This window comes from Choloepus didactylus, chromosome 7 (genome assembly GCF_015220235.1).
Source record: "Choloepus didactylus isolate mChoDid1 chromosome 7, mChoDid1.pri, whole genome shotgun sequence".
NCBI lineage: Eukaryota > Metazoa > Chordata > Mammalia > Pilosa > Megalonychidae > Choloepus > Choloepus didactylus.
In genome coordinates this window covers 33,266,224-33,286,910 of record NC_051313.1, presented here as the reverse complement: position 1 = coordinate 33,286,910, position 20,687 = coordinate 33,266,224, and the positions used below count along the sequence as shown (strand labels likewise).

Sequence of the window (20,687 nt, the reverse complement as noted above, 5' to 3'; positions counted from 1 at the left end):
ATTGCCATGTGACAGAGTCTTTGGGGAGAAAGCATCACCTTGATGATAGATTTTCTTTTAGCCTCAAAACTGTAAGCTAATTTATGGAGGTAGGGACCTACTTTCTCATCACTACCCCAAGGGGCCAGGGGTCTTCCCCTGGTCGGCGCCTCAGAGATACTCAGATTGTCTCCGTTTCAAACTTTCATGGAGCACAGTTTTGCTTGCCTGACTTGGAAGTAATTTCCCTTTTTGCCAGGCTAGGCTCCCTAGATTCCCCAAAAGCTTTGGAACTGAATCAGGGGTTCCCTGTAACCGATGAAAGCCACAATGATGACTAACATAGCCTTGTAAGTCTTGAGATATATGGGGATACTGTACTAACACCTATGAGGCTATAGGTGGGCACTTCCTTCTGGAGTTGAGAGCTGAAGTGGACTAAGGGAATGTGTCTTACCTAAGAGCTGAAACTATTTCTCTCATTTTTTAATTAGATAAATTCACATCAAGAAGTGGGGGGAAAGTTAGAGGAAATTAAGCTTTTCCAGTATGAACTGATACTTTCTACCTTTCTCCTCCTGTGTAGGTCATCTGGTATTGTCTATTGAACAAATTTAAAGATCTATCTGATGAATGAGCCCTATCAACGGAGGCGTTTAACGTAAAGTTTAGATTCATTGTGCCACTTTGAGAAAGTGGATTAACTTTACTTAGCATAGTTTCCCCTTTCACAAAATCAGCATCAGTGTACCCTTGTGCTTCTATGCCTCCTATGAAATACAATGATAAATGTGGGGAGGACGTCAAAGTTCTTTACCTCTAAGCTGTTGAATGCACAAATTTTATCTGTCTTTGGGTTTCTCTTTTTTATCCTGGGTTTATTTCAAAGTATTTCTTTAAACTGCTTTGGGAGAAAATAAATCCTGAAATGTTATAGCATGTCAGTACTTTTAGAGAGTATAGAGGGACAAAAAATACTAAATAAAATATTTTCAATGACCTCAAAAAACCAAACCAAAACAAAACAAAAACCTGTAAGCTAATAAATTCACATTGTTTAAGCCAATCCATTTAATAGTATTTGCTTGAGCACCCTAGGAATCTAAATCACAAAGCAGCAGTTCTAAAGAAGCAGCTTGGCTGTAGCCAGCTGAGAATTCGGGAATAAGTTTTGGGTATTTTTCTGCCACCCTGAATTCCAGGGGCTTTCCGCCATTAGAAAGCTTACACTCATGACAATGGCTGCCCCATTCAAGAATATCCAAGCTGGCTGGTAACAAATCAGAGGACTAGAGCCCTCTGCTGCTGCTTGGTGAGCAGAGGATCTCTTCCTCCTACTCTGGAACAAGTCACCGCAACATTGCCATCCTGACCCCTGGTGGGAACTTCCTTCAGAACAGTACTTCACTCAGGATTCAACAAGTCCAAGAAACTCTATCTTGCCCATGGACAGCCTTGAGGGGCCTGGGTGGGATGCGTGTCTGCTTGATTTAGGCTGGAGTCCAGATGCAGAAGGATGAGCTGGTTTTTGTAGGGGAGAGTTTAGATGTGTGCCAGTTGTCTTACTGTAGGCTCCCTGGAAGCAGAGTCTGAGACAGGGAGCAGCGTGCAAGTGATTTATTAAGGAATACTCTCAGAAAAAACCTGTAAGCAGGAGAGACACCAGAAGGGATATGGTTTCAGATGAAGTCACAGCTGGATCCCACAGGGAACTCTGGGATGGTAGCAGTTGGCTATGAGTTGTCTCAGGGCAGGGAAGGGTTATTTCCCATGCAACTCTTGGTGAGGAGCCTCCAATAGCCCAAGGGAAGGTTGCACCACAGCAACTGGTGGATGAGCACCCTGAAATTGGAGATGTTGAAGGGCACCAAAAAGGACACCACTAATGTCTGCTACAGTAGTGTCCTTTAGTGGTCTAGAATTGAGGCATATGGAGGCTATCCCTGGGTAAAGCCCATCCAAGCCCAGGCTGACTCTCTCTCTCAACTTCTAATTTCCTCTGGTTTCAAAGAGCAACAAATGTGGATAAACCTTTTCTCTCTGCCACTTACAATTCCATGACAAGAGGAAGGGGCTGGAGAATGACTTTTGAAAGAATTTGATACTTTTCCATACAAGGAATACGTAGAATATATATAAATTAAATGGCATATGACACCTGTTTTGTCAAATTTATCCTATGAATAAAATGTGTGCATATGTGCAAGTTTTTTCTGTTTAGTTCTTCCTTTTTTGTTTGAGCTTAACATGAACTCAGAAGTTTAGGACATATTCAGCTTACTTCTGTTTGGTGGAAAAATGGAAAAAAAGTTTCAGGAAATATTTAAAAATTAAGGCATGTTAGACAGTCCATTATGTAATTCTATATAACATACCTTTAAGCAATACCTTACAAAATACATGCATACCCAAAATAATGTTTCAAAAATGTGTATGGTTTCCTACTTGGGACCTTTGAAGTTCTGGAACTGTACACATTTAATAGGAAAATGATGAAATTATTGATTCAAGTTAGGCATTTCAAAGCTTTGTGACTCACTGATTTGCTATAAAAACTGGTTAAAATAATCCAGAAATCACTCAATAGCAGAAAACCACCACCTTCTTCTCACAAGAGATATTTTAGGCATTTCAACTACCTTTCTACTCAGACTTTGCTGGTTCTGAAACCTCTAAGGTAAGAATCTTATTTTCTAATATTTCCTTCTCTTGTTTCTATTGAACAAGTTTTAGTTTTAAAATATTTTTATTTCCCCTTTCCTCTTGAAAGACAGTCTTGAGGTATATACACGCATACTTTGTTTTATTGCACTTTGCTTTATGTGCTTTGCAAATATTGCATATTTTTTACAAATTGAAGGTTTGTGGCAACCCGGTGTCAAGCAAGTTTATTGATGCCATTTTTCCAATAGCATGTGCTCACTTCATGCCTCTGTATCATATTTTGGTAATTCTCACAATATATCAAATTTTTCATTATTATTCTATGTGTTATGGTGATTGTGATCAGTAATCTTTGATGTTACTGTTGTAATTGTTTAGGGGTGTCACGAACCACACCCATATAAGAAGAATGGCATATTGGAAGAAGATGGCATCTAGGACTTTCATAGCTAGAGATGAGAAGTCAATACCTGGCTTCAAAGCTTCATAGGACAGGCTGACTCTTGTTAGGAACTAATGCAGCTGGTGACTTTAAGTTGAAACGGTGCTCATTTACCATTCTGAAAATACTAGAACCCTTAAGAATTATGCTAAATCAACTCTGCATGTGTTCTATAAATGGAACAACAGAGCCTGGATGACAGCACATCTGTTTACAACATGGTTTACTAAATATTTGAAGTCCACTGTTAAGAACTACTGCTCAGAAAAGAAAAAACAAAAAAGATTCCTTTCCAAATATTACTGCTGGAAATTGAGAAAGCACCTGGTCACCCAAGAGCTCTGTTGCAGCGGTACAATGAAATTAATATTGTTTTGATGCCTGCTAACACAACATCCATACTGCAGCACATGGTTCAAGGAGTAATTTCAACTTTCAAGTCTTATTATTTAAAAAATACATTTCATAAAGCTACAGCTGCCATATATAGTGATTCCTCTGATGAATCTGGGCAAAGTAAATTGAAAACCTTCTGGAAGGACACACCATTCTAGAGCCATTAAGAATGTTTGTGATTCATGAGAGGAAATCAAAATATCAACATTCACAGGAGTTTTGAAGAAGCTGATTCCAACCCTCATGGGTGACTTTGAAGGATCAAGACTTTGCTGGAGGAAGTAACTGCAGATGTGGTGGAAATAGCAAGAGAACTAGAATTTGAAGTGGAGTCTGAAGGTATGACTGAATTGCTGCAATCTCATGATAAAACTTGAATGAATGAGAAGTAGCTTCTTAAGGATAAGCAAAGAAAGTGGTTTCTTGAGATACAGTCTACTCCTGGTGAAAATGCTGTGAATATTGTTGAAATGACAACAAACAATTTAGAATATTGCATCAACTTAGTTGCAAAAGCAGTGACAGGGTTTGAGAAGATTGACTCCAATTTTGAAAGAAGTTCTACTGTGGGTCAAACGCTATTAAACAGCATCACATGCCACAGAGAAACCTTTCATGAAAGGAAGAGTCAATAGATGCAACAAACTTCATCTTATTTTAAGAAATTGCCACAGACACCCCAACCTTCAGCAACCACCACACTGATCAGTCAGCAGCCAGCAACGTTGAGGCAAAACAGTCCACCAGCCAAAAGATTATGACTCACTGAAGGCTCAAATGATGGCTAGCATGTTTTAAAAATAAAGTATTTTTAAATTAAGGTACATACATTTTCTTTTAAGATATAATGCTATTGCACACTTCATAGCCTACAGTATAGTGTAAACATAACTTTTATATGCACTGAGAAACCAAAAAAAATCATGACTTGCTTTATTATGATATTTGCTTTATTGTGGTGGTGTAGAACTGAACCCTCCATATATCTGAGCTATGCCTTGTGCAATTCTAGGATAACATTTAATTTCTCCCAGGACATTGAATATAATCTTCTGTTGTCTTCTGCTTCCACTATTGATGTTCAGAAGTCAATTGTCTTTCTATGTAAAAATAATATTCTTTGGCTTCTTTTAAGATCTTTATTTTTATGTCTGTGTATGGATTTCTTTTCAGTTATGTTGCTTACTATCTGTTGGGCTTTCTGAATCTTAGAATTTATGACTTTTCTCACTTCTGAAAACTTCTCAGCTGGTATTTCTTCACCTATTGTCTCTCTCTCTCTCCTTTTTCTCTGGGTGATGGTCAAACTTTCCATTCTGTCATTCATATTTCTTAACCTCTCCTTCACATACCCTCTCTCTTTATTCCTCTGTTTTGCTTATTGGTTATTTTCTCAGATCTCTCTTCCAGTTCACCAATACTCTCTTCAGGTATGTTTATTTTGCTAATTTACACCCTTCATTTACTTTCTAATTTTAGTTATCATGCTTTTCATTTCTAAATGTTCTATTGGCTTTATCTCCAAATTTATCTACCCATTTAAATAGGTTTTTGGTCCTTCATCATACTTTTAACAGCCTCTTTAACCATATTGAACACAAACTTATTTTGTATCCAGTAGCTGATAATACAAATGCCTGCAATCTTTGCAGGTCTGTTTCTATTCTTTGTAGTTTTTGCTGCCTCTCATTAATGGTTGCTTGTTTCTTTATAGATTTTATACTTAAAAAAAAAAAAATTGAGCTCATGTTGCCTGGAAAATTTCCTATGGGGATTAAATTGTATTTTCCAGAGAGGATTTGAGTTTGCTTGTCCCAGATGCTTGGGTCTACTACCAACCTGGAGCCACTTTAAACTAAATTGTTTTCCTGGTGCTTTTGGGGCCACACAAGAAGTGTTGATTCTCTTCTCAACTCCTGTGAAGGAGTTATTAATTCTCAAAGGAGAATTTTTCTTTCTCTCAGCCCATGGCTGAGTCAACCACTTTTTAATAGCCAGCTCTCCCTGGGTGTTTTTGCCCCCTTGGTAACTCTTTCACTGAGAGTGTTGCCTTTGGGGGCAGGAATCTCTAATCAGATTTTTCCAGTTTGTGTGGACTCTAGGCATTATTTTCTATTCCCTGTCTTCTGGGGTCTATTAAAATGGAAGCTCTAGGAATATGTTTATTTACATTTATTTATGTTTATTTCAGTTTTTTTTTTATTCTGTTCCATTTATCTGTCTGGCTAGTCTTCTTCCTGTACTACATATTTTAACTATTGAGGATTTCCAATATGTTTTACTATAGGGTGGAACTTGTACCCCCAATCCCTATCCCCCACTACTACTCTATAATATCCTTGGATATTCTTGTTGTTTGTTTTTTTTCACATGAACTGTGGAATCAGCTGTCTAGTTCCAGAACAGGAAAAAAGTAATAGTTATGCTTATTGGGAACACAATATATTTACACACCTCCTTGGGGAAAATTTACATCTTTGTTATGTTGCATCAGCCTGTCCAAGAACATGAGTGCATTTCCATTTCCAAAAAGGCTAACTTTTTGTCCTGTAGGAATATGTTAAAGTTCCCCTCATAAATTTTGCAAGTTGCTTGTAAACTTTATTTGTAGGTTATGATAGTTAATTTCATGTGTCAACTTGGCTGGGTTATGGGGACCTGCCGTTCAGTGAAACACTGGCCCGCTTGTTACTGTGAAAGTATTTCATACACAGGATTTGCATCTATAATTCATTGATTGCATCTACAATCAACAAAGAATTTTTTTCCTTAGCAATGTGGGTAATCTCCTCATCCAAGAGGGTTTCAGAGGTCAGAAGAATTCTTCCTAAACTTCAATATTAGCTCCTTCTGGAATATCCAGCCAGCCAGCTTCCCCTAGGTAACTTGGATTAAAGATTTCAATATCATCTTTGTCTGGAGTTCCAGCCTACAGCCTGCATCACCAAGTTTGGATTTGCCAGCCCCCACAGTCACGTGAGCCACTTCAGAATAATAAATCTCTAAATATATCCTGTTGGGTCTGTTTTTCTGGAGAACCCTGACTAATACATAGGTATTCTTCTTTGTTTCTGTTGTAAATTTTTTTTTCCATTGTATCTTCTGGTTGTTGTATGAGTAGATGAAAGCTATTGCTTTATTACTGATTCTTTTATTGTTTGTAGGGCTTTTCAGAATTAGAAAATAACCATTTGAAACCCCTAATGAAATACTAGATCTAAACAATAGTACACTATGGTTACTAAAACTATTAGGTGAAAGCAAAGTGAGGGCAAACCCATACCATCTGAAGCCACTCATCTATCTTAGCATTCCTAAAAATGGGACAACCAGATATCATGTGCCTCTTGATGCAATGCAAGAGGAAGCACACAGAACTAACTGGAAAATATTGTTGCTGAAAAATTAAACCTGAATCTAATCAAATATTTCAACCTAACTACTAGTGTATAGGAAATATGGGCAACAGAAAGGAAGATAATTAACAACATGAGGAAGTAGCCAGGTAAATCTAGAATATGGAACATTCTATTTGACAGATAACCCAGTGTTTCCAGAGAAGAATATCATAAAAAGGAGAATAAAAAAGACATTAGACATAACAATCCAATACCACATATAGGCCTTATTTGTATCCTGTTTCAAACAACCACCTGTAACAAGGTATCTTTAAGATATTTAGGGAAATTTGAATGGGAATTAGATGACTTTAGGGACTATTAATTTTGTTATGTATGATAATGGTGAGGCAGGTTAGACGTAGGAAAAACATCTTGCAGGCCCGGAGGCACCTTCGGACCAGGTGCAGCGGGGGTGGAGGGTGGCATCTGGAGAGAACAGTCAGTCTCCTGAAACCCAAGGAGGTTGAGCAAAACAGGACACATTGTTCAACTTACAGGGCATGAACCAATCACAATAACCCATCTGCAATCCTTAATCTGAATGTTTATTCAGCCTATTGCAATAACTTACTTACAAAGCTTAATTTACATGTTAGTAACCAATCACAAGAATGTATAGATAATCAATCACAATAGCCAACTTACAACACTTAATTTCAAAGCTTACTAACCAATCACAATGTACCAATATCTCAAATCCCAACTCCGTTTAATCTGTTAAAAACCCCTGTGCCAAACAACGTGCTCAAGTCTCTTTCTTGAGCATGCCTGTGCTCACCCCTCAAGTGTTTACTGTCTTTCTCTTCAACAAACTTTTCTCCCTTGTTTATACCCACTTGTCTCATCCTTGGAATTCTTTCTTGTGAAGAGACAGTGAGCCTGGAACGGAGCTCTAGTAATATCTTCATGGATGAGAACGGAGCTCCAGTAATGATGGCATGCTGGTTTATGGTTTTTAGAAGAGTCTTTACCAGTCAGAGATGTATATTGAAATATTTATATGTGAATTGCTATGATATCTAGAATTTTCCTTAAAATTATTCCAGCAGAAAAAAAGTGTGTTGCAGAAAGATGAAACAAGGTTGGCAAGAGTTTTAAAGCTGAACAGTGAGTGCATGGAGATTCATTACATTATTCTTTTTACATTTGTGTATGCTTGAAATTTTTCATACTATTTATGCAATGGAATAAATTAAATGCTCATCTTATTTCTTTGCTGAAGTTTTGTCAATCACCTCTTGCCTGGCTGGAGTTTACTCTCTAGTATCTTTCTCAAAAAATGGCTCACAGGATTATAATGCATCACTATAATGTGTAAACTCTGAGAATTGAATCTTAGAGCACAACTTCTCGGGGGAATGCTATTGTAATGGTCCCTAGATTGTAAGCTCTTACAACAGGCACATCTATTCCTGAGTTGTAATAGATATCTCTAAATTCTGAGATGCTGAGCTCTTTGTGTATAAACTGGTCAGTCTCTGGAACTTTGGGTATCTGTGTGAGACCTGAAACTCAGAGCTAGAGCACAGCAACTATGAATGTCAGTATTACCTCATACAGCAACTGTTAAAAAAAGCTGAAAGAGTTCAGACCTCAATTAGATATATGAATGAAGCAGATCTGGTTAGGAGTAAGGCAAATTGGGCCAAAGGGTAAAGGACAATATTGGCTGTGTTTTAAAACTTCAATTTCTGTGTGATACCAAAGGAAGAGATGTTTATTTGGTACAGGATCTATATTTTCTGCAGCACACTAAATAATTTTACTTGTATAGTCAGTTTACTCAAACACCATAATTACATGGAACTTTGAATAGGAAGTGAGATCTGGTAGGTTGTACAGGTTAGCATGAAATTCTGATATATCCCAAAGCAATTTGGGCAGAAAATGAGGATATGTGTGCAGGACCCCCCTGGGGAACTGGGGAGAAATGCGGAAATGTTGGACTTTCCCACCTGGGTTGTTACTGGTATTCTTGCAAACATTGAGGACTGACAGTCTGGTGGGATAAGCCCTCAATCTTGGGGCATGCCTTTGTGAAGCTTGTTGCTGCAAAGGAGAGGCTAAGCCTACTTATAATTGTGCCTAAGAGTCTTCCCCAGAGAACCTCTTTGTTGCTCAGATGTAGCCCTCTCTCTCCTTAAGCCCACTCGGCAGGTGAACTCACTGCCCTCCCCACTACAAGGGACATGACTCCCAGGGGTGTAAATCTCCCTGGCAATGCGGGACATGACTCCCTGGGATGAGCCTGGACCCAGCATTGTGGGACTGAGAAAATCTTCTTGACCAAAAGGGGGAAACAAAATGAAACAAAGTAAAGTTTCTGTGGCTGAGAGATTTCAAATGGAGTTGAGAGGTCACTCTGGAGAACATTCTTACGCACTATATAGAAATCCCTTTTTAGTTTTTAGTGTGTTGAAACAGCTAGAAGAAAATACCTGAAACTGTCTAACTGCAACCCAGTAGCCCTAATTCTTGAAGACGATTGCATAACTATGTAGCTTACATGGTGTGACTGTGTGACTGTGAAAACCTCATGGCTCACACTCCCTTTGCCCAGTATTTGAACAGATGAGGAGAAAAATCAGGACAAAAACTAAATGAAAAATAGGGTGGGATGGGGGGATGGACTGTTTTGGGTGTTCTTTTTTACTTTTACTTTTATTTTTATTTTTTTGGAGAAAGGAAGATGTTCGAAAGTTGATTCTGGCGATGAATGCACAACTTTATGATGGTACTGCGAATAGTTGATTGTACACTGTGGAAGACTGTAGGGTATGTGAATATATCTCAATAAAACTGTATTTTAAAAAAAGCCATGCAAGAGGAGGCATCAAACCCTAATAGCTCCAATATCAGATGATTCAACCTTGCTAATGCCCATAAAACACTCTTCTATTGCCTGTTCAAAAACTCAGGGCTATCAAGTTCCACACTGTACAAGACATAAGGTAAATAAATCAAATATTGGAAGAGTAAAAAAAAAATGGCTCACAGGAGAAGTATTTCCTGAATTGTTACATGTTGAAACTGCTGACCTGTTCTTTACTTGAAGGACAGCTTGGCTCACTCAACGCTTTCTCTACTAAAGTATATTTTCAGTGTTATTCCACTGTCTTGTCATTGAATGCTGCTGAGAAGTCTGTTGTTATCCTGATATTTTTTTTATTAGTAAGATGATATTTTTGCCTATATAGCTCACAGTCTCTTTATCTCTAAAGTCCAACATTAGTAAATTTGCCTTCATACAGGTATTTTATATCAATTTTCCTGCACAAGTTATTCCCTTTTAATATGAAAAATCATTTCCTTTTAGTTCTAGAATTGTTTTTTTCTTGAGCAAAATGTTTTTATATTTAAAAATTTATAGATGTTGCACTTATGTGGAAATCTAGTTGCTAGTTTTCTATTGTTTGTGTGGTTTTTTTTTTTAAATTCTTTTCTCTCTTTATTTGGTTCTGTTTCATTTGTTCACTTTTCTAAATTTTATTTTCTAGGTCACTTTATTGAATTCTCTGTGATATTAAGTCTCCCTACTGCTCCTTTAAATTTTGTTTTTCTGTAATGATTAGTTTTTTTCTTCCATTGCTTTTGTGAATTCTATTCCTTTTATCTCCTCCTGTTGCCAGGCTTATCTTCCCAGTGTCTTGTTAATTTCTGTCTCGAAATTTTCTTTTGACTTAAAGCAATAATTACTTCATTAAATCTTTTAATTCATGGTGGAGTGTTTGATTTCAATGACTCCAAGACATTTTTACGGTGACATTTCTTCATTTATGGTTAAGTTTTGCCGCTCTTTTCCAGCTTTTTTCTCACAGTATATTTTATATGGATTCTGTACCTACACATATTTAATGAGTAGGAATTTCCTAGAAAATTTATTGGGATGTGTAGAGAGAGTCTCTGGAGCAGCCAGGGCAGGCTTAGCAACTCAAGATCTCCTTCCTTTGTTGCTTCACTGTTGCTTTGTTCCTTTGTTACTAAGGTACCTCTCAACAAGTAAACCTCCTTTGCCCCTCAGAATCTAACTGGGTGCAAGAATGCTTCCACTGGAAGCTTTGGGCTTCTCTGTTTTCTTTTACCAGTTATTGTCACCACAGTCTCGCTCTTCCCATCACCTTTGGCAGGTATATATTTTGCAGGTGCTTTGAGACATCAACCACCTCTGAGCTCCCTGGGCTCCTTCTGCCTCTTCCTGGATGCTTGAGCTCTGTCTATGACTCAGTGTGGGGCCCTCTCCATCTGGGAATTTAACTCTAAGACGGGTCCCAATCAGGTCTTTTTGGCTCTTCCTGTTCTCCTTCATGTTTCCTGTCCCCATTTTCCTTACAGCTTCCTGCATGGCACTGCTGGTCTTAGTCAGCTTTTGATAGCACTTACCTGTAATTTGGAATTCACACTTTTCTATTTGTTATCTGAAGGCAGTTTGGTTTACACCTATTCTACTTGCTGCACTGTATGATTTTCAAGAAATCATATGGTTTTGGATTCAGAATTAACCACTTCTATGTATCAATTGGAATTTCATTAATTTAATTTAAAAATATCTAATTAAGTTAGTCATGTTGACTTGGCTTTTGTTTCACCCATTCTTATTCTTATCTTCCCCTTCCCCTTTTTAGGCAATGAAGATAGACTCAGTACTTGACTTTTAGACATTTGTAGCCCCTCGCCTATGAGGTAAGAAGCAAGGAGAGATACAGTTGCATGTCCACCTCTTATGTGGCAGCTGCAAGAATAAGGGTCTTCTCCTTTATGTGGTTGCTCTTTGGGGTTTCCATATATTCACCTTGATCCCACTATTGCCCAACAGTTCTCCAGGGAGCCTGGACTGATGCGGGAAGCACCTAACAACACTACTAATCATTTATAGCAGTGGCTTCTGGCTAAGTCTTAACAAAGCACAAAATGCATACTGAAGCAAAATGAGATTTTTAGGAAAAGGCAACAAGGCAGGATAAGCTACCGAGGCTGGGGCTTGAGCAAGGTGGGTCAACCCTAGAAGAAAACCTACCTTACCTATAGGAAAGACAAGTGCCAGTACCCTTGGACTCACAACTTCTCAGGTAAAATTTTTATAAAGAGAATTAGATTAGTTTAATCTCTTTTTGAGGTTGGAACATACACTTATTACTTAGGAAATCATGGTGGCCAAATGTGAAATTTCATATTTGAGTCTGGAAGGAAAACTGCTTTTAGTCAGCTTCTAAAAATATTTTCAAGGCTCGGTTGTATGTTAAAATTGAGTTACGAAGGAAGGACACTTGTTAAGCAGTAAGAGGGACCATGTTCTAATTTTTGTGCTCTCACTAAGGAGGAAAGAGGGAATTTATATCTATTGACAACCTATTATATACTAGAGGTTTTATGCATGATCTATATTTAAAATTTCACAAGCACACTGGGAAATAGGTATTACTATTCCATTTTTATGAATAAAACTGAAGTTCAAAAAGGTTAACGTGGTTACGATCACAGGTAAGAGACAGAACCTAAATTTGAACCCAAATTTGTCTGACTCCTAACTTCAGCTATACATATGATGCCTTATGTTGGAGTATGCCTGAGTATTCATTTAAGCTTGAAAAGCCTGTTTCCAATTAATATAATAACTCGATACACCTCAGAGTATTTTGGGCAGGAACTGGGGAAAAATGTGGAAATATTAAACTTCCTCACTGGGGAAATTCCTGACATTCTCAGAAGCATTAGGGACTCCCAATTTAATAAGTCAAGCCCTCAATCTCAGGGCTTGCCCTTATGAAACTTATTCCTGCAAAGGAGAAGCTAAGCCTACTTATAATTATGCCTAAGAGTCACCCCCAGAGAATCTCTTTTGTTGCTCAGGTGTGGCCTCTTTCTCTCAGCCAACTCTGCAAATAAACTCAACACCCTACCCCCTATGTGGGACATGACTCCCAGGGCTTTAAGTCTCCCTGGCAATGTGTGACATGAATCCCAGGGATGAGCCTGGCCCTGGTATTGTGGAATTAACAATGCCTTCTTTTTTTCCCCAAACAAGGGAAAAGAAATGAAACAAAATAAAGTTTCAGTGGCTAAGAGATTTCAAATAGAGTAAAGCAGTCATTCTGGAGGTTATTCTTATGGATTTTATAGCTATTCCTTTTTAGCGTCAACTGTATTAGAATAGCTAAAATCTATTGAACTATAACCCAGTAGACTTGATTCTTGGTGATAACTGTGTAACTATATAGCTTCTATCATGTGACTGTGTGATTGTGAAAACTTCGTGACTGACACGCCCTTTACCCAGTGTATGGGCAAATGAGTAATAAAATAATGACATATATATATATACAAAATAGGGGGAGATAAGAAATATGGGATGTTTTGGGTGTTCTTTTTTATTTTTATTATTTCCTTTATTTTAGAGTAATGTAAATGTTCTAAAATTAATTGTGGCAATGAATGCACAACTACATGATGATACTGTGAACTACTGATTGTAAACTTTGGATAGAACATATGGTATGTGAATATATCTCAATAAAATTGCATTTTTCTAAAAAGTCTGTTTTCCTCATTTGTAAAGTGAGGGTCTTGAATTAGGGCATCTCAAAGTTTTCCTCAGTTCTGACATACTACACCTTAAGGCTGGTAACATGTGAACTCTCAATTGATTGGCTTCTTGACATACTTCTGGGCATAGGAGTTTCCTGGCCTCTGGAGGAATCTGGACTGAGGGTCTGGAGGAATGGCCCCCAAACCTACCACTTCACCTCTACAGAATCGCCCTAGAGCTCCAAGGAACACCATCTGAAAACCCTTGCTCTAAAGCAGTGGATGCCCATTAGGATCACCCGAGCAGCTTTTTAAACGTTCTGCTGTCTCACCCTTATTTCCAGGAACTATGATTGAATTGGCCAAGGTAGGGCCTGGGCATCAGGAATTCTGGGGAAGCTTCCCAAGTGATTCTGAGGGGTAGCTAGGACTGAAGACTATTGCCTTGGAGCATCACTGAGAGGTCAGAGCAAGTCTGGACTAAATCTTAACTTCGCCTTTGACACTGACTAAGATTCACTCCAAGCAGCGATGATCCCAAGCATGGCTGGGTGCCCCAACTGGTCTCTGGATCCTGAGTCCCAGTTAGGTCTTGTTCTAGCATTTCTTTAGGAGCTTTGTTTCCCACAGTTACTCCCTGGTTTTCATGTTTACATTAATGAAATACTTCCAAAGCTATTCCTATTTTTGATCCACATGCTTAGGTTTGTTTCACAAGTAAGTCCCTCGTGAGTGTCATCCAAATAAGTTAAGCAACAGAAATAAAACCAAGACTCTCCAGTGAAAAGTTATGGCAGCCTAGACTAGATTTTCATGTGCTGAGATACATGGAAGATCGAAAAGCTCTCCTTGGAGCATTTTTGGTAATAGTGGCCAAGGAGACAAGATGCTTAGATAAAGTCAGGTCTCCTGTAAGTCCTTACCACTGACATTAGGGAAAGATGGACATTTGTGAGTAAGGTGAGAGGAACTAAGTTAGCTTAGTGACTTGCAGAATTTATTGAGAATTGAGCCTTAAGAGATACCTGTCTGTGACTAAAAGAAAAAAAGTGTTACACAAATGTGAAAATAATAGAAGTCTCCAGTACTTGCTCTGCAGGTGCCTTCTCTTCATATTGGAACTCTGCCATAGGGACTCAGTGTGGTCTGCTGGGTTAGATCCAACCACTCTGCAAAACCCACAGACCTGTGGCTATGCACACATGCACTCATCTGCAACAGAAACTTTCCTGCACTCTTACTCTTTTGCCCTTCTCAGAGTACAAAGGGAATAGATCGAGTGTGTGGGGTGTTTATACAAGGCAGTTCTTGCCTACTCGGTGGGGATATGAAGTCTAAGTGGTTATGTTTGTTCAAATAACTTTTAAAATCCATCTGCCATATTTCTGGCCCAAACGGTAACAAGTTTCAAAATATTTTATGAGTTGGTTTTGTTTTTTTAATAATTTTTACTTTGAAATATTGTGAATTTTATAACTATAAAAGAATTTTCTTTCCTTTCAATTTTCTCTACTCACTCACTCTTGCTCAAAAGTGCTATGAAGTAGGAAAATGGCTTGACATTCAACTAGCTGTGATGCCAGCCTTCTCTGGTATGCTGTGCTGTGTTGTACTGTGGCTTCCTTGGAATTCATTCCCTGTTTGCCAAGGGTTCCCACTTATTTTAATATCCCATGGTGGAAAAAGTGGAAAAAGTAAAGCAATTCAGTAGGCCCCTCCTATTAAATTGTGAGCTGGTCTTTGAAATATAGTCGTAGTAAAGAAAGATGTCACCTTTAGGCTTAGTCTGATCAGCATGAGTTGTTCAACCCAGAGATAAAAGGAAGGCACCGAGGAGAGACACGGCTGGGGCTTTAGCCCTCAGCCCTCCCCACCTGCCTCTGTGCTGAGAACTGTTCTCCCTGACCCTCTCCACGTCCCATCCCGTGGCTTCTGAACTTGCATTTTCCACGCCTGCCCAGACTCATAGGACTAATGACTGGGCCTTTTACTTGGCTTCTCCCCACCCCTCAGCCCTGTGCACTGAGCCACATGGCAAGGAAAGCAAGGGTCCCAAATCTGACCTGGACTCGGACCTGGACTCTGAGGACACTGAGCCATTCCAATACCTCAGTGTACCACTTCGATTTTCATTTTGTGGTGGGGAGGGGAGACACACGATAATAGTGAAATTCTCAAACATCCATGTAAAAATCAGTATAAGCATGGAAAATAAGTGTACTAGAATTGTAAGACAATGGCAAGTATCTGAATATCACAGGGTTTGGGGAAACCTTGCAACCCTAAGAGTCACAGCTGTGGTTGTCTGATGCAGGTGTCAGAAGTGGCAGCCAGCCCACTCCCCTTCCCCCTCTACACCGTGAGGGATTTCCCGGCAGGTAAAGAAAGCACTGAGTTGCCTGAGATGAACTAGATTTGAGCTGAGTGGAAATTGTCCCCCATTAGCGTCTGCCTTCCGAGTCTCCTCTCTGTGTCCTGGGAGGCAAAAGGCTGAGCCAAGGCAGCTCTGTGCTCCCATCAGTATGAAGCGAAAGGAGCATGAACCAGTCACCTTTCGAGAGGCTCATCAGTAACGATCAGTCCTCCACAATGTCAGCTAGAGATTTTAAGTCAATGGCAGGAATTGCATAGTAATATGAAAAGGTTTCATATTTATGCCTTTCAGGCTGCATTTCTTTTCCCAACCCTTAAAAATAGAGATTTAAATTTTAATCCTGGTAAAAGAAAGAATGTTCAAAGGACAGAAAAAAGCCTCCCATTTTGTGCAGAGCATTGCAATGTCAACACAATTGAATTGTTGTATATTGTCCTGATGCATTACATTTAGGCTTAAAGCAGAATTGTGAAATATGGTGACTTTTAGGGAAAGTATTTCTTTTTAAAATGTACATTGTTTAGAAAATGAAGGAAGCCCAATCTAACTAGAAAGGGGAAAACAAAAAAAAAAGAAGAGAAAGAAAAATACAGGAGCATAACGTACACAACCATTAAAAAAATAATAAAAGTAAAAACAATCGAAGATTTCTTGATGTCTCTGACTTGAATGTGCTGATTCAAGTTCACTTCAGCTGGGCTGTTTTCCTATTCACATTTTAAAAATCAGGTCAATCTCTGGTAACATTCTCTGAGAAAACCCAGAATGCCAAGATTAAGGGCTGAAAAAGGTTTAGAAAAAAGAATAACCAAAGCAAAAACCTTGTAGAATCAGCTATCAGAGCAAACTTTTATGATTAGTTCCCTTCAAGAAATTCAGGAAGAAAACCTAATACAATCTATTGTAGGACAACATCATTTTTCTTATGAGAATCTGGCTACCTCCCTCCTACAAGGTGTACCTTCTGAGAAATGTCTGCCCCACTCCTGCTAATGGTCTAAAATATTTACTTTCAACTAACAATGCGTTTCATTTGGACCATTTCCTAGGTGAGGCTGGGTTTTGAAAGGTTTGCTTACTCAGACTATTATCTACAAAATGCACAACAAAGACAGCTCTCTCTCCTTCAATACCTTACACTTAGCCTACTAAATAGAGCCTGCTACACTAATATTCCCCCAAAATTCTAGCCCCTGGCAGAAAGGAAAGCAAACACCAGTATCAGTTAGATAAATACAGTGAGCAGAGGGTTCATAGGTAAAGTGGGACCCATAAACTACTGTTACTGATTTCCCAGACTGAAGAACAAGGTCTTTCCCAATTCTTTACCCCATTCTGTAAAGTTTCTGAATGTTTTTATGCCCGAGTCCCCCTCCTGAGGAGCTCCCTAAGACTGCCATTCTCTGGGTCTCATTACCCTGCCATTCCCACCACAGTGAATGGATTGGGGTAGACATTTGAGCCTGGGCAGTCGGCTAGGGGCCTTGGGAATGGCCTAGCATGAACGCTCTCCTCAGTAGAGGGACTAGTGGTTGACTGGAAAGGTTAGAAACTCCCTTTTGGAGACTGAATATAAGACAGAGAGAAAGTCAGTTTGGGTGATTGCGCAGAAGAGGAAAGCTCCCCAGAGAAAAGGCAATTAGCAGAAGGTATGAGGTAGCAAAAACCATGAGGCAGCACGAGCACTGAGGTGGAGAGAAGAAAAAGAAGACTAGAAGTTTATGAGGTCATTGCAAAGGAAAAATAGGCAGAGAATAGTTAAGTCACAAAAATGGCAGTGGACTAAAGTAGGGAACCACAAGTGCCTGCTGCTGAGCTGACAAGATGTACCAAAGGATTTTCCAGTTTCTTTTCCTACATGAGGCCGAGCTGTTCTTGTGTTCCAGCATATGCTTATAATAACCCCTGGCGATCTAACACAACCCCAGGGTTGGCAACCAAAGAGTCTACCTAATGAAGCTTGGCTCCATGATGAATATATCTGAAACATTTTCTATGGTAACATAGAATGTACTAGCAAATGATTTGATAATACTTAAATTTTGTAACTACAGTTGACCTCAGAGTAGCAGAAATAAACCTCCTTTTTCTCTTGAAACTTTCTACACTTGTATATAGACAGTGGGGAAAAAATATTTCAATAAAATTATCACGAGTTCACTATTATTTGTTGAGAATTAGCTATTTCTCTTTGCAGGAAACTCTTTCAAGTTTAAATCTTGTTATTGCAGACTTGTTATTGTGGGAAAGCAGAAATTTTTGCACTACTGGATTTTCAATATAGTGAATACAGCTTGAAATAAGGGGGCTTCCTCTGTAGTTAGTAGGAGTTAGGGTGGGAAGGGAAAAAGGTAGGAGTCTGATTTAGAGTTGAATTCAGACCACTGCCCTCTTCTGGACAGAACAGGAGGAGCAACAGTGCATAAATGTGCAAAAAAGATCTTCAAATCTTTTCACATACAGACACATATATACTGTTGGATGTTTCTCTGGAGAACCCTGACTAATAAGGTTGATCTGTCATTTTCACTCAATTATCTCAATAATGCAACATACAATGCAAACTAACTTGAAGCAGTGAGGTCTATGAACATGTCAGAAAGCGGACCTTGTTGATTTAAAACCTGAGACCCTCAAAAAGGCTTTAAGTCTAAGCCCCGAGCTCCTGGTACATCCTTCATTGGATGGGAGCTTCAGTGCCAATCTTTTGTGCCTTATATCACTTCCCTGGACTTCCACGAAAGAGAGTACAAGTTATTAGCAGTGGTCTTCTGGGGTTCCTGGCTATAATGTCATTTAATACCACTTCTAATAATGATAAAATAGAGAGTAGATTTAATAGCCATGGGCAGGTCTGAGAGAAAGTATAATTCTGGTTAAAGGAGTTAAGGAAGAAATTTGTAGAAGGTAGTGGCTTTTAAGTATTTAACAAATGTCATACTATTTATCAGGCAAAAGTCCTTATTTCAATAGAAAAATTTGCACACCGAAAATCGTGCTCTTCAGTCAATTTTGTGCCTTCAGTTGCAGGAAGTTAACACCACCCTGGGAAGAGAAGCATGGGGCTTCCCTCACCCCTCTCCCTTCCTCCAGCCAGCTAGAGTTGCACTTCAGAAGTAAGAATAGCTCCGGGGTGGTCAAACAGGTGGTACAGGGTAAACATGAAGCCACAAAAGTAAAGAAAAAATGGTCCTAGAAATGCAAACAACCATCACAATAACTCAGACCTTCTCTGTTGATGGCCAGATTATTGCCTCTCTCAGTTCCAAATCCACTCCTCTTTGCCCGGCTTGTGATACTGGAGTTAGACGTTGCAACTCCTTTGCCAGTAGAAGGTGCTGGAGGGACCCTGCAGGAGGAAGGGGCTTCTCTTTTAGGTTCTAGTGCCTCTTTTCTTGGTTTGCCCCTGCAGCTATCAGTGACAAGAGCACATGGCAGACCCAATGGTTCATTTCCCATCTTACCAGCTCTAGCCCATTGGGTCCCTGTCTACCAGTCTCAGCCCAGTAACTGTAGATCAGCTTCACCCCCAACCCCAGTGAACTTCTCCACCATCCAGTGGGCTATTACCATACCTTCTCCACTGAGTTCTGAACCCCAGCCTTGGGAAGAGGGATCTCTTCCAGTTTGTTTCTTCTTTGGGCACTCTCTCTCAGCCCTCAGCTATTCTTCAGTGTTTTGTGTTTTCTGTTTTTCCATTCCTTCTTAGAAGTTAAACCTCTATAGATAGTTAATAATTCTTAATCTGTTCCCTGTCCACATTACCCTGTGGTTTCTGTATCCTGACTGGTCCCCAACAGCTGTGCCTTCCAAGTCTTGGTACTCTCCTCTGAAAATGTCTAACAAAGTGAGTTTTGGGATGCACCTGTTGGAGTATCCAAATCATGCTTTGGAGTACAAATCTTGTTGGAGGCTTGAAATCCTTTGGCCAGGGAGCTGCCCATTCTCGGGTGACTCAGGAGTTTTTGGCTGCTAAACACTTGAATTACAGGTGTAGACTCGGTCATGTAGTCTTGTGCAATCAGATCAGATGCAGGATAAAAATAATAGGACACATCTAATTTACTTGAGTCCTTCTGTGTTCAATCCTAATCTTAAATGGGCCACTTTACTGAAATAAAAATGATTCATCCAGGAAAAAAGTTCCCTCTGCCATTTAGATTCCCCTCCGGATTGTGTCCCTACATTCTTTTATCCTAGAGTTTATGCTTACAACATCCACCATTTAGGTTCCCTCCCTGCTTTAGCCTCCTCATTTATATTACTTCTATAAACGTTTCCTTTCAATTATTTCATTGATATCATTCACCAAAAAAATTATTGCTCACATTATTTAAGGTAAAGTATCAATATATGCTATTAAAAGTAAAAGACCTCATTTTTGCTTTCCAAAATTAGAATACCTCCAACAAGTATAATACGTTCAAAGTTAAAAACTATCTTTTAACCTGAGGATTAGAGGTTCAAGGTTTACAAGTCTTTTTAGACAATATTTTTCTCCATTTAAAAATTGTCTCTTACTGTGACAACATCAGTGATGTGAAGTTTATACAGAAAAATGATCAAGTACGTCTATGCCACTTGGAGCAACCATCATATTGACCTAATGGTGGAAAGCTTTCTCTGCTTTGTTCAATGGAGCCTGTGCAAAGGCAAGCAGCTGTAAACCCTGCCACTAACTAGAAGGCATGGATGCTGTCCTGGAGGGAGGCCTTTTGGAAGCCACATCCACCACACTACACTACTTATGATTATTATGTTCAGATTTAGCTCGAGAAAGCAGCATCTGAAAGTCACAATAACTACAGCTGAAACAGATCTCATCTCATCTGAAAAACCCCAGACAGGCTAAAGAACTTCCTTGTTCAGGGCCACACAGAATGTCTCAGCGGATTTGGACCTTATCTTT

General features: G+C 39.2%; 1 protein-coding gene across 5 annotated transcripts in view; it reads right to left on the bottom strand.

Annotated features, from left to right (window-relative positions):
• Nucleotides 1-20,687, bottom strand: part of TRAPPC3L (trafficking protein particle complex 3 like) — an 82,637-nt gene that overhangs the window by 13,445 nt on the left and 48,505 nt on the right. The window lies entirely within an intron of this gene.